This window comes from Elephas maximus, chromosome 13 (genome assembly GCF_024166365.1).
Source record: "Elephas maximus indicus isolate mEleMax1 chromosome 13, mEleMax1 primary haplotype, whole genome shotgun sequence".
NCBI lineage: Eukaryota > Metazoa > Chordata > Mammalia > Proboscidea > Elephantidae > Elephas > Elephas maximus.
Genome location: NC_064831.1, coordinates 84872500 through 84888342, shown reverse-complemented (window position 1 = coordinate 84888342; position 15843 = coordinate 84872500).

The window sequence follows — 15843 nt, the reverse complement described above, 5'->3', positions numbered from 1 at the left end:
TCTAGACAAGGCTTACCTTTTGGGCCGCTCCTTTCCAGTTAACTTAATGCACTTACCGACTTTCCACCTGCAAAGCCTCTGAGTTAGACGTTGGGAGAGATTTAGACATGTGGATGTCACAACTCAAGAGGTGAGGACATGCGCATACACATCTGTCACAGACTGAATTTTGTCCCCCCAAAAATGTGTGTATTAACTTGGTTTGGCCATGTGTGGTTTTCCTCCGTTTTGTGGATTTTTCCATGTGTTATAAATCATAATCTCTGCCTGTAGTTAAAGGATTATGGTGGAATGTAACACTCTTGCTCAGGTCACCTCCCTGATCCAATGTAAAGGGAGTTTCCCTGGGATGTGGCCTGCACCACCTTTTGTCTTACAAGAGATAAAAGGAAAGGGAAGCAAGCAGAGAGTTGGAAACCTCATATCATCAAGAAAGGAGCACCAGGAACAAAGCGCGTCCTTTAGATCTGGGGTTCCCACACAGAGAAGCTCCTAGTCCAGTGGAAGATTGACAAGAAAGACCTTCCTCCAAAGCCGACAGAGAGAGGAAGCCTTCCACTGGAGCTGATGCCCTGAATTTGGACTTTTAGCCTACTAGAGTGTGAGAAAATAAATTTCTCTTTGTTAAAGCCATCCACTTGTGGAATTTCTGTTATAGCAGCACTAGATAGCTAAGACAACATCCTTAGGATATAATGTGGAGGGGTACAATTCCCATCAGAAAGGAGTTAAGTGGTATAAAGTTCAAAGCAGGAAGGATTATACATGGTTGTAGGGATTTACGAATGTTTCTTGAAGAGGTCAAGTATAGGAAACACATTGATAAATGAATTCAAATGCCACTGATAGAAACAGAGGAGAAGAGATCATTCCAGATCAAGGCAGAAGCATTTAAGACTGAAAAGTGGTGCAAGTAGGCTGGAGTCTACCATACTTACGGGAGAGTAGTGCTATAGAAGACTGCAAAATTAGGTTGGGCCAGCTACTTACTGCATAGCTCGAAAGAAATCTGATCTTGTTTACTATTCTATTTCCCACACTGGACTGTAAGCTCCTTGAAGGCATGAACTACATATCCTGTTCCTTCTTGGCACAGATATTGATCTTTATGTGTGTCAATCTAGTCACTCCTATTAGGAAGTGACTTTTGCCCTAGGCCACTACTCAGGAGGCTCCTGTGAAGGGAGTTATATTGGAGTAATACTGCTGGCCTCTCTCTAGGCCCCTACGCCAAAACACCTCTCTAGAGAAATTGGGCAAGCACACTCAGCCCACTCCCTCTCTTTCTCTGAATTAGTCTGTTTGCAGAGAGTGGGCATTTTGCTCTGTTCCTCTATGCCTTGAGTGGAAAGGCCTGTGGTGTGGTTCAAGATTCCCTGTGCCAGGCTGAGTAAGTCTATTTATTCTGGGGTTTGGTATCAAGAAGCCTATTTGTCCTTACTTTCCAATAACAGTAGTACAGATGTGTTTTTATTTTCATCTGTTTAACTCCTGAATCTCTCTCTCCATTGGTTGTTGTTTTTGTTAGCTGCTGTCCAGTTGTCTCTGATTCATGACAACCTTAAGTATAATGGAACAAAACATTACCCAGTCCTGTACCATCATCATGATCATTACGTTTGAGTCCATTGTTGTGGTTACTGTGTCAAGAGTAAGAGGGTATAATTGTTGTTGTTGTTGTTGTTAAGTGCCATCTAACTGAATCAAACTCATAGTGGCCCTATAGGACAGAGTAGAACTGTCCCCATAGGGCTTCCAAGGAGCTACTGGTGGATTCAAACTGCCAACCTTTTGATTAACAGCCAAGTTCTTTAACCAATGTGCCACCAGGGCTTCAGGAAGATATAATTAAGCCCCATCAAATCCTGAGAGTAGGCACTTAACGTGTATTGAGTAAAAGAAAGAATGCATGATTAAGTTATTAAAGGCTAGTGGAAGCAAGAAGCATCAAAGCCACATTCCTATTGCCCTCTTGCTGATCATGTGCATCTGATAATGAGATCTGACCATGATGCCATTTTTGATCACTTATATAAATACCATTAGAGATCACTTTCATTCTCCTGTTTTGGAATGTTCGACTATTTCCTTCTTTTCTCCTCTTATTTGTTTCTCAATTCCTGGGAATAGTCCCATCACCACTTCCTTTTTGAACACTATCACCTCTCCTTGCCCTCCAACACCATCTCCTACATCTGCTGCCTCAGTAGTTTCTGATCTCCATTTATGTAACAAGAAATTTTAATACTATAAGAAGTTAAAAGCTTGGCTGATAACCAAAATGTTGGCAGTTTGAATCCTTGGAAACTCTGTGGGGCAGTTCTAGTCTGTCCTCTAGGGTTGCTATGAGTCGGAATTGACTCAATGACAGTAGATTTGGTTTTGGTTTTTGAAGAAGTTGAAAGTATAAGAGCTCTTATTGTTATAGTATCCCAATCTGCACTGGGACACAACCTTTTGGAAGACAACTTTTGCTAAAAGCTGAGTTCAGGCATTCTTTATTCTTTCACGGATCACTCACCACAATAATACTGTACACAGTTTATAATCATTAAACTTGTGTGTCAACTTGGCTGGGCCACGATTCTCAGTGTTTGGCAGTTACTGTGTAGTTTGGAAGTTATATGATGGTGTGATCACTTCTATGATGAGATCCGATATAACATGATCACCTCCATGATAAGATCTGCTGTGAGTAGCCAATCAGTTGAAAGGGAGTTTCCTTTGGGGTGTGGCCTGCATTGAATATAAATGGACTCTCTAGCAAGGCTCATGGGGTTTTGCTTACTCTGGATCTTAAAGCTGGCTCTTGTTCGTCTGACCTCTGGTTCTTGGGACTTGAGCAAGCAGCTTACCTGCTGTCTTGTTTGCCGATCTTGGGGTTCACTGGTCTTTGCAGCTTGTGAGCAAGAGCCCTGCTCTCTGACCTGCCAATCTGGGGTTCACCACCCCCTGTGGCTACGTGACTCAGGAGAAGCCTCCAGTCTGAACTATGGATTTGGGACATTCCAGCCTCTACAACCCCATGAGCCATTTCCTTGATATAAATCTCTTTATATAGATATTTACATGCTGTGATGGTTAAGACTGTGGGTCAACTTGTCTGGGCCATGATTTTCAGTGTTTATATGTGATCACTTCCATGACTGAATCTGCTGTGAGTAGCTAGCTGATCAGTTGAAGGGACATTTCCTTGGTGTTGTGGCTTGCATCAGAATATAAGCAGACATCCTGGCTTTTTTGCTCACTCTGGATCCTGTGGCTATCTCCTGTTCATCTGACCTCTGGTTCTTGGGACTTGAGCTATCAGCTTATCTGCCAGTCTTGGGATTCATCAATCTTCACGGCCTGTGAGCAGAAGCCCTGCTCTCTGACCTGGCGATCTTGGATTTGCCAGCCCCTGTGGTCACATGAATAAGGAGAAACCTTGTGGTCTTGCCTGCCAATCTTGGGATTTGTCGATCTTCACAGCCTATGAGCAAGAGCCCTGCCCTCCATCCTACCAATCGGGGTTTGCCAACCCGTCAGCTACATGAATCAAGAAAAGCCTGTACCCTGATCCATGGACTTGGGATGTTCCAGCCTGTACAATCACATGAGCCATTTCCTTGATATAAATCTCTGTTTATATATATTTACGTGCTTTACTGGTTTTGCTTCTCTAGAGAACTTAACCTAAGACACAGTTGATTGAAGATCAAGAGGGTTCCCCCCACCCCCGCCAGGTGTGATTTGGATTTCATTTCATCTTTCAGTAGTACATTGTTGCTTCCAGAAGCCAGAAATCTAATTTTGTCAAGAGCATGCCTACTCAAATAAGAAATCTACCTGCAGTGAAAAACATTGTGCTTTAATGTCCAAATTGTTTTCTGAAATTTGATGGCTATCCCTACTTCCAAAGTCTCTTTAAAAATGATTAAAGCCTTAGATCATTACAACTAAACTAAGTTGGAATTTAGAGATATGACTGGGGAAGTGGAAGAATTGAGAATTCAGGCCCTACAGATCTCTGGACACAAGTGTAGCCTGAGCATCAGTGTATAATTTAAAAAAAAAAAAAAAGAGGAGGATTTAGGGCCTGTGAAAATGGAAAAACAATTAAAAATATATTGAAAGTAGAAAGAAAAAGAGAAATCATTCCTAATTAATTCTGGTGCCCTACTCAACCCCAGCCTCTTTGTAATCCTACTGGGAACATCTTTATTGATCCAGCAGCAGGCTTCTGATGCTTATCTCAGCATAAAAATAGGCTCTCGTGATGAGCAGTGATTTAATTACATGACAATCACTGTTAACAAAGCGTGGAGAATACCAAAAAAATATGCAGAGCAAGACTGGCAGTGATAAATGCAAAGAGGTGGAATCGACTTCCAGTAAAGTTTCTGGAGAAAACTCCTTCATTGATACTTTTCTCATAGGAAAAAAAAATAATACTCAGTGTCTTGAAATGTCTAAAAACTGACTTTAGTGGTTCATTTCAGGAAAAAAATGAGAAAGTTTACATTTTGAAATATTTATCTTTTGATATCTGAATACAACCTATTTCTCAAACCTGGAATATATCTGGAATCAAGTTTCTCTATGAATTTGTGAGCTCTTTAAAGACAGAGAACATTTCTTCTCTTAAATCTGCAAGACTCACTCAATGCTTAGGCCATGGTTAGTTAGAACTCAAAAGTTATGGAAGGAACTAATAGAAATGGGATACATTTTCACAAAAAGATGCTTTTGAAATAAAATTTGATTGGAGTGTCTTCAGATGTGTTATAACATCTAGGTTTTTCTACACATCAAAGCACATGTATAAGTCTAGGCTTAGTCAAATGTATTCTCATCTTCATCACTAGACTAAATTGGATTAATAAAAGTTAAATACTGTTTTAGGAAGATTGTGGCATAATGTTAGGTGACACAGATTGATTTAAAATATTTGAAGAAAGAAAGAATGAAGGAAGGGGCTGAAGAGGGATGAGTCCTCATGGGATGGAAGGAGAAGTGATATCCTGATCTCAAATTCAGAGGAGCTGAAATATGACAAAAACTAATAGAACAAGAAATAGAGACATGTAGCTTAACATTTTAAAGACAAATTCTTATATAACCCAGATTTATATCACCATGTAGAAAACCACATATAAAACATCATAGGTTATCCTCAATTGGCACCTATAATTCTTATTTATTTATTTTTTGGTGAGTGGTAGACATAAGAGAAGAAAGTAAAAAATGGATCATTTCTAAAAATGATAAAATACTTTTTTTTTTATCAAACACTTATTCAAAGTGTTTGAACAGCTGGTCTCGCGCTCTCTCTCTCTCTTTCCCTGTCTATCTACACAAATATCCTAGACAGCATTACCCCCGTTTTACAGATAGGAAAAACAAGACACTGTGAGATTAGGTGGCTTAAGTCTACACCGCTAGAAAGTTAACTTTACTCCTGGTCCAGCGTTCCAAAACTCCCTATGAAAGTGAGCCCAGCAAAATTTAAGTTCTAAAGGATAGTAGATGACAGGAATAGATGCCACCAGGGAAACTTCAATTCAGCAAGTATTCCAATGCAAAGCTGCTGTCCGCTGTAGGGAGGAGCCACCTCTGTGGCCAATTTTAACTAATGCAGCCCTTCATGTCAATATGACAAACCTATTGAACGGGATGAATTCCTCCAGCAAATGCTTCTCATTAGCCTGACCTGTTGTCTATTTGTTGAAAAGCATATGTGTATTTCCAAACGTGCACACCCAGTATCTCCTCGGTAGTCTGAGTCTGTGCAGCTCACTGATACCAATGCAGTTCAGCTTCGGAAAGTAAAGGCGTGCTGCTGGTTGTTTGCTTAGGTCAGAACGAAGATTGGACTCTGCATCTGCAATCCACCAGCTTAAGTGGTGTCTCTGTCAGCAGGCAATTTCTAATTTCACTGTCTCTAGTTCTGACATAATCATTCCTTAAAGGGAGTTGAAAGTAATGCAACTTTATGGCTAAAATTTAAATATACCATTAAGATGATCAGTTACTTCAATCCAATCCTGACCCAAATCCAGAGAGAAAATTCCCCAAACCACTCAATTTAATGGGTTTGAATGTTCAGTTTTAAGCCTCTATTTCTGACAGCTTGTTCAAAAAGAATTATGTAATTATGATTGCCAACTTGTGATTTTCTGGAAGGAGGGGTGACAAGTATAATGTGGATAATTGAAACCCAATATTGGAGAAATATAAACCCGAACTATAGCTAATGATTAGTTCCAACATCCACTTTCATTGAACATCAAGGCAGAATTGTTGCAGAACAAAACGGACTAATCCGATGCCAAGAACTCCACAGAAGGAAACATTTTATGCACCACGCCACTTTTTAGCGTTCTATTTAGGAGCTCTGGTGGTGCAGTGGTTAAGACCTTGGCTGCTAACCAAAAGGGTGACAGTACGAATCCATCAGCTGCTCTTTGGAAACTCTATGGGGCAGTTCTACTCTATCCTACATGGTCGCTATGCATTAAAATTGACTTGACGGCAACGGCTTTGGGTTTTTGGTTTTTGGTATTCCTGAATAAGAGTCCCTGGGTGGTACAAAGGGTTAACTGATGCTAGCTGAAAGGTTGAAGGTTTGAATGAACTCAGAGGCACCTCGAAAGAAAGGCCTGACAATCTACTTCTGAAAAATCAGCTATTGAAAACCCTGTGGAACACAGTTTTGCTTTGACACACATGGAGTCTCCACAGTTGAAATAACTGGACAGCAACTGGTACTGTTATTCATAAATATTTCATCGTTTTGCTTTAATGGAGAAACTGAGGTAGGGTGTATTGATATTTTGTACTTGTAAAAATGGTGTGGGGGCACTGTCTGATCTTCTCCAACCCCAGAAGACTAACAGTAAAAGGCTGACTCCCATGAGGTGGAGGCCAGACAAGCCTCCTCACTCCATCATTTCTGCCAGTTCTGACACCAGCCATCCCTTGCACATCACTCTCTGCTGGGTTTGATAATTCATTGCAAAGGCCACACAGAACTCACAGACCATAATCACAACTATTGGGTTTATTAGGGAAGTAGCAGTTACAATTCAACACATTAAGTCTCAGAGGGTAGGAGGCAGCAGTTTGTTCTGAAGCTTCATCATTCGCCCCTTTCCTGAGGCCTGTTGTTGGCCCCAAACATGTCTACTTTATACTCTCTGGAACCTGTGAATATGTTAGTCTGCATGGCAAGGGGGAATTAAGGTCGTTAATCAGCTGACCTTCAAAGAGGGAGATTATTCTGGGTTATCCAGGTTGGCACAATGTAATCACAAGGGCCCTTAAAAGTGGAAGAGGGAACCAGAAGAAAGAGCCAGAGATGGCAGTGAGAAGGGCTCTGCCTGACATTGCTGTTTTGAAGTCAGAGGAAAGGGCCATGAGTCAAGGAACGGGTGTGGCCTCTAACAGCCGGAACGGCAACCTTACTGACATCTTGATATTAACCAAGTGAGATCCATTATGAACTTCTGATCCCCAGAACTGTAAGAGAATAAACTTGGATTGTTCTAAGCTACTATGTCTGTGATAATTTGTTATAGCAGCAGTAGAAAACTAATACAGTGGAATTCCCTTTATTGCATCCTACTATTTTTTGACCTTAAGAGGAGACATCGCATCAAAATTAAGCCTTACTGAATATTTCTAAATACCAATTAGACTTTTATTTGTTAATAATTTTAGGAGGCTTTGGAGTTCCAGTCATCCTCACTGCAGCTTGCATTATTATACTTTTAACAAACAGTGATGGATAGGAGAAAAACAGTTTGGGTGTGTAGTGGTAAGACAATTTCCATCAAAATGCTTATTTCTTTAAATAGCTGTTGTTTTTCCAATTTGGTGAACGTGATAGGAAATTTCAATAATTTGCATTTCCTGTTGCGTTTGAAATCTGGCTAGCTAGTACATTAGAATCCACATAGGAAAGCAGTTGTTTATAACTTCTCATATATTTTGATTGTTTCCTCTCACAACAACTGGCTATTATAAAGAAGATGAAAATGATTCATTGTTTACAAAGGTTCTTATTTCATTTCATTATAACTAGTGTTCAAACATTCTGCTTTTACATAATGTAATGCACAGAGATTAAGTTACTAGATCTTTGGGGTTTTGCTTTTTTTCGTGCATACCGTTAGCAGTTAAACTGTTTTGAATAGTCCCTAATAATTTTAATTTTATTAATTTAGAAATTACATAATTGTACAAGTATACTAATGTATTATATATATTATGAAACAGGTCAGGGGAGAATTAAAAAGTGACAAAAATATAAATAGGCTATAGAGTAGAAGTAAAAGAGAATTAAATTTAGACTTCTTAGAGATAAGCTTACATCCTGGTCCCTCCCATTACCATTATCTGGCCTTGACCAAGACTCTCTAAGATCTTGGCTGTTCCTCACTGCAAAATGAGAATAATAATAGTTAGAGATATTCAGGAAAGATGGTGGAGGCAGCAGCACAGATTTTCTTTAATATTACCAAATATTCTCATAAAAACAAACAGAGAAACTAATGGTATAACTAAAAACCCATACACAAGATAAGCCATCAAAACTAAATCATAGTACATCACCATGAAAACCAAAATACAAGTGGGTGCCATCAAACTACTGATAGTTTTAAAACCTACATGGTATCAGCAGAGAAAGCAGAGGGAAGTAAAGGGACATCTGAAGGACCCAGGATTAAAAGAACTCCTAAATTTCCAACAGGTTGTCAAAGAATTATGGCAGCAGGTGAAATAAGAAAGGGCTTTTGCATGCTCCAGTTTTCAGGTAATGGTATGGTAAGGCCTAAAATGACAGGAGCAGTTTGGGCACTATGGACTCTCCAATCTCAAAACCAATAGTCCAGTGGGTTCTTCCAGGACAACGTCCCATGTTGTTCTTGCTTATGAGAGACGCTATATGACAGAGTGAAACTTCCCCAGAGGGTTTCCAAGGCTGGAAACGCTGGTGGCGTAGTGGTTAAGAGCTATGGCTGCTAACCAAAAGGTTGGCAGTTCAAATCCACCAGGCACTCCTTACAAACCCTATGGAGCAGTTCTACCCTGCCCTATAGAGTTGCTATGAGTCAGAACTGACACCAAGGCAATGGGCTTTTTTTCTTTTTTAAATCTTAATTGGAGCATAGCCAGGTCTTTTCTCTCACAGAGCCACTGGATGTATTTGAACCACCAACTTTTTGGTTAGCAGCCTGACTCTCAACCATTGTGTCACGAGAGCTCACAACGTCACAGACCAAAACCCCAAGCCCAACCTGTTGTGCTTGGGTTGATTTTGGACTCATAGCTACCCTATAGGACAGAGTAGAGCTGCCCTATTGGGTTTCCAAGCAGCGGCTGGTGGATTCAAACTGTCGACATTTTGGTTAGCAGCTGGGCTCTATGAAAAAAAAAAAAAAAAAATTTTTTTTTTTTTTTTTTAAGGGAGTACTAATTGAGCAGGACAGGGGCAAAGGAGAAAGATGGTTTAAATACCATTAAGTTAGTAGATAGGAGAAGAGAAGGAAGAACTCAAAGTGCAAGGCTATGTTTTTTTAAATCCTTTGCAAAGAAAACAGCTGTAAAGTTACTCTGACCCACCTCTCTCTCCTAAAACTTCAGGGAAAATAATTCTATGTAAAAATAAGTAATAAAAGTATTAACGGATATCCATTTGGAAAAAAATGTGTATCATGAGCCTTATTTCACATAGCACACAAAACTTAATTCTTAATTGACTAGAGACATAAATGTTACACCTAAATGTGAAGTTAACACAATAAGGCTTTTGGTGGAAACATAGGATACCATCTTCATGACCATGGAGAAGACAAAAACAAAGCATAGACCATAACAAAAGTGGTAAGTTGTACTATGCTAAAATTTAGAAGTTCTTTTTATTAAAATATACCATTAACAAGAGAATGAAAACTCAAGCCATGAAGATTAAAATATACCGTTAACAAGAGAATGAAAACGCAAGCCATGAAGTTGGAAAAAAATCCTTGTAATAAATACATACATCTGACAAATGATTCATATGCAGATTATATGTAATGAAGGTCCCCAAATCAATGAAAGAAAACCAGGATAAAGCACTTTTAAAATGACAAGAAAGTGCAATAGACACTTCACAAAAGAGAATATCTAAGTGGCCAGGAAATATATGAAAAGGAGCTCAACTTCTTTATCCGTTAGAAAACAAACAAACAAACAAACAAAAACCCTCTTATCCATCGAGTCCATTAACTGCCCCAATAGGATTTCCAAGGAGTGGCTGATGGATTCGAACTGCTGATCTTTTGGTTAACAGCCGTAGCTCTTAACCACTGCACCACCCCTAAACCCATTGCCAAAGAGTAGATTCTGACTTATAGCAACCCTATTGGACTGAGTAGAACTGCCCCATAGAGCTTCCAAGGAGTGCCTGGTGGATTCGAATTGCCAACCTTTTGGTTAGCAGAAGTAGCTCTTAACCACTACACCACCAGGGCTTATCCATTAGAGAATTGCAAATGAAAACCGTAATGAGATAGTGGTGCACACAGATCTGAATGGTTAAAATGAAATGGGAGGAGGTATCAAGTGTTGGAGAGGATGCGGAGCAACCAGATCTCTCATTAAGTGCAGTTTGGAATGCAAACTGGTACAACCACTTTGGAGCACTGTTTGGCTTTATCTATTAAACCTTGACATTATCCATACCCTATGACTCGTAATTCTACTTTTAGGGTATGTCCAGTATAACCTGTATATTGACTTGAAGCTATATTTTGAAAGGACAGGCAATGTGGCTGGATTAATTGAATTAGGATGATCAGCATGGAGAGATTTTTTTCTAGCAAAACTACTGGATTTCTAAAGAAAAAAGGCTAGGTTACTTACAAGTAGAAGAAATAAGACTGTTAGACTTTTTGACAGCAACACCCTACACCAGAAGAAAACAGACCAGAGATTTAAGCGTAGAAAAGAAACCAATCAAGTGTTAAAACACAAAACAAACAAGCAAAAAAAAAAAAAAAATGAGTGGGTTTCTCTATGACCTGTGATTAAGAAAAACTTCTCTAATTGTAAATCAAAATCCAGAAGCAATACGAAAAAAATTTTTTACTTTGGTTTTATAAAACAAAACCGGGGGAGGGGGACAAACCTAAAACTAAAATAATTTTTTTCAAAAGACACCATGGCTAAAAATTTTTTTTTTTAATTACCAATTTGGGAAAATATTTGTAAGTGGTATCACAGACAAAGGGTTAATATTCCTATACAATTAGTTTCAAAAAATATAACAAATACCAAAAATTCTATACAAAAATAGGCAGAAAAATGGCCAGACAATTCATAGAAAAAGAAATGCAAACAAAACTTTAGCATTCAAAAATCATTCACTCCATAATAAGAGAAATGCAAGTTAAAACGACATCAAGATAACATTTCTTACCTATCAGATTGGAAAAATCCAAGTTTGTCATCCTAGTGGGTTGGTGAGTGTCTTAGTGACTAGTACAGCTATAACAGAAGAAATACCACAAGTGGGTGGCTTTAACAAAAAGTTTATTTCCTCACAGTAAAGTAGGCTAAAAGTCCAAATTCAGGCCATCAGCTCCAGGGAAAGACTTTCTCTCTCTTTCGGTCTTCTCATCAATCTTCCCCCAGACTAGAAGATCCTCTGAGCAGGAACCCCAGGTCCAAAGGACGTGCTCTGCTCCTCACACTGCTTTCTTGGTGGTACGAGGTTCCTTCCTTCCTCTGCCCAGTCTCTCTGCTCACTTTTCTCTTTTAGATCTCAAAAGAGATTGCCTCAAGACACAATACAATCCGGAGACTGAGTCCTGCCTCACTAACACAACTGCCACCCATCCTCCTGATTAACATCATAGAGGCAGGATTTACAACATACGGGAAAATCACACAATACTGGGAATTATGGCCCAGCCCAACTGATACACTCATTTTCGGGGGGACATAATTCAATCTATGACAGTGGGGTTAGGGAAATATGCATTCTCATATGTCACTGGTGAGAAAGCAAAATGTTAAAACCTGTAGGAAGGAGAACTTGACATATCTACTAAAATTACATCCAGAATTACCTTTTGACCAAAAAATCCCATTTCTAGAAATCTCTGCAATGGACCAACTGACAAAATTATAAAAGTGTAATGTGCAAAACTACTAATTGTAGGATCATTTGTAAAACGATAGATGAAAAGAACCTCAATATCTATTGTTAAGTACATCTAGAGCTACTAAACAGAATGAAAACTATTGTTCAGTAAAAAACGTATATTGGAGCAAAGTGTTTATAGTAAGCTGCCATCTCTCTAAGGACGGGGAATAACATATATATGTATATAATGACGTACATGCTTATGTTTTCAAAAAATGGCAAAATAAGCCAAAGAATTTAAAAAGAAAAGTTTTTTGTTATTACTGGAGAGAGATAATAAGGTAGAGGAGACAGGAATAGAAGCTAGAATTCTTTAAATAAACTTTGCTTGGTAGATTTGCTTTTGGAGGAGTATAAATATTTCATCTGTTACAGAACCAAATTAAAATTTTAAAGAACAATCCCTAAAAATAAATAAAATGAAACAAATGAGCCTAAATATGTATGTAAGTGGTGGCATAATCACACAGAAAGGAACTAGTTCGAGTGGCTTAAAGACAGAATCTGTCAAGTAGTATTTCCAAAAGTTTCAAACCTGTAGAGGAAACAGAGGCATGTATTCACTCAGTATTATATATTGAACTGTGCCCCCCCGAAAAGATGTTGAGTTCCTAGCCCCTGTACCTGTGAATGTGGCCCCATTTGGAAATAGTGTTTTCTATTGTTACGTTAATGAGATCATACTTGAGTAGGGTGGGTCCTAAACCTAATCCCTTCTGAGTGATGTTTTATAAAAAGAGCAGAATAGACACAGACACACAGAGGGAGACGCCTGGTGACAGGGAAGGCAGATGCATCTGTAGCAGCAAAAGAACACTAAGGACTGCTGACTGCCACCAGAAACCAGGAGAGTGGCCCTCAGGAGGAGACACAGTTGAGCAACCCTGGTTTGAATTTTAGCCTCCCAAACTGTGAGAGAATAAATTTTTGTCCTTGAAAGCCACCACTTGGTGGTATTTTGTCATGACAGCCCTAGGAGACTAAGGTACAGAGGTACATATGAAATAACATGAAACTCAGGCTGACAAAAATAAAGTTTATTTAACTGCTAAATTGCAAGAAAAAAGAAGACAGAGTGGAAACAGAACAACTCAAAAGAGACTTACCAACAATCACAAGAGGTGCCCTGGTAGCAGAAAGAAGAGTATATACCAGCGGTTCTCAACTGGGGGCAATTTTGCACCCCTCATTCAAAACCGGCTGCAACAGTATATCGACAGGCAACTGCCAGAAATTCAGGCTGGTTTCAGAACAGGACGTGGAACCAGGGATATCATTGCTGATGTCAGATGGATCCTGGCTGAAAGCAGAGAATACCAGAAGGATGTTTACTTGTGTTTTATTGACTATGCAAAGGCATTCGACTGTGTGGATCATAACAAACTATGGATAACACTGCGAAGAATGGGAATTCCAGAACATTTAATTGTGCTCATGAGGAACCTTTACATAGATCAAGAGGCAGTTGTTCAGACGGAACAAGGGGATACTGATTGGTTTAAAGTCAAGAAAGGTGTGCATCTGGGTTGTATTCTTTCACCATACCTATTCAATCTGTATGCTGAGCAAATAATCCGAGAAGCTGAACTATATGAAGAAGAACGGGGCATCAGGATTGGAGGAAGACTCATTAACAACCTGAGTTATGTATATGACACAACCTTTGGTTGCTGAAAGTGAAGAAGACTTGAAGCACTTAGTAATGAATACAGCCTTCAGTATGGATTGCACCTCAACATAAAGAAAACAAAAGTCCTCACAACTGGACCAATGAGCAACATCATGATAATCGGAGAAAAGATTGACGTTGTCAAGGATTTCATTTTACTTGGATCCACAATCAACAGCCAGTCAAGAAATCAAAAGAAGCATTGCATTGGGCAAATCTGCTGCAAAGGACCTCTTTAAAGTGTTGCAGAGCAAAGATGTCACCTTGAAGACTAAGGTGCGCCTGACCCAAGCCGTGGTATTTTCAATCACATCATATGCATGTGAAAGCTGGTCAATGAATAAGGAAGACCGAAGAAGAACTGATGCCTTTGAACTGTGGTGTTGGAGAAGAATATTGAATATACCATTGACTGCCAAAAGAACGAACAAATCTGTCTTGGAAGAAGTACAACCAGAATGCTCCTTAGAGGCAAGGATGGCGAGACTGCGTATTACATACTTTGGACATGTTGTCAGGAGGGATCAGTCCCTGGAGAAGGACATCATGCTTGGCAGAGTACAGGGTCAGCGGAAAAGAGGGAGACCCTCAACGAGGTGGACTGACACAGTGGCTGTAACAGTGAGCTCAAGCGTAACAACGATTGTAAGCTTAGGACCAGGCAGTGTTTCGTTCTGTTGTGCATAGGGTCGCTATGAGTCGGAACCTACTCGATGGCACCTAACAACAACAACCAGGGGCATCTGGCAAAGTCTGTAGACAATTTTGATTGTCATGGGGTGGGGAAGGGTTGCTACTGGAATCTGGTGGGTAATGGCCAGGTATGCTGCAAAACATTCTAAGGGTAGGGGGAGTCCAACAAAGCTGAGGCTGAGAAACCCTGAGGGCACCTTTGAAGGGCAGTGGCTGGAAGGAGCACAGGAGAGGCTTCTGTGGTGCTGGTACTCTGAAGTTTCTTTCTCTGGGTGCTGGTTTAGTGATATTCAATTGCAAAAATTCATCAGACTGCACACCTAAGATATGTGTGCTTTTCTGTATGTATATTGTATTTCAATGAAAAGGAACATATCCACCTGACTCTGTGCTGCACATTTGTATTCTTCATTCAAAACTCCTGACTTGGGAGCTATTATTCCTACTCTAGAAATGAACAAGCTGGAGATCCAGGAAGATAAGCGAGCTGCCCCAAAACATACAGTAAGAACATACCGTGGTTTGGACTGGAACCTCGGTCTTTCTGGCTACAGATGTCAAGCCAGAAGCAATCAAATCCTGATGAAAGGCAATTAGAGAAAGGGGAAATGGTTTTCACTGTGACATAGCTGTCCAAATTTCGGGTCACCTAGTCCTCTGAGTTTTCTCCTCTTCCAGATTGCCTATTTTAGGACATGTAAAAATTTTCTTAGCTCTGAATTAGAAGATGGACAGCTGTGATTGGGAGAAAGTGGGTGCAATATAGGTCATATAAAGTTGCAATTTCACAGATTGTAAGGTCCCCGGGAGAGAAGCTTGAAACCACTGCATGATGAGAATTTTAGGACCACGTGTGTATTGCATTCACCCATACTGCCATGGGACTATGAATAATCTAAATCTCAGCTAAACAGTAAAGGTTAAGAAAAAAGGGGGACATTAAATACTAAAATGAATGAGATACTATTCATTTTGGAAATCATTCACAGGAACAGCTAACATGAATCCTAGATAAAAATGGACAACAACTTGACCAGGTAACCATTTGTAATAAGCAAGGTAAGGACTGTCGGGAAACCTCATCATTCAAAAATCAGTTTTTCTCTGCCCTGACAGGGACCACAGCAGAGGACCCCTGAGGGAGCAGGAGATCAGTGGGATACAGACCCCAAATTCTCATAAAAAGACCAAACTTAATGGTCTGACTGAGACTAGAGGAATCCCGGCGGCCATGGTCCCCAGACCTTCTGTTGGCACAGGACAGGAACCATCCCCGAAGACAACTCATCAGACATGAAAGGGACTG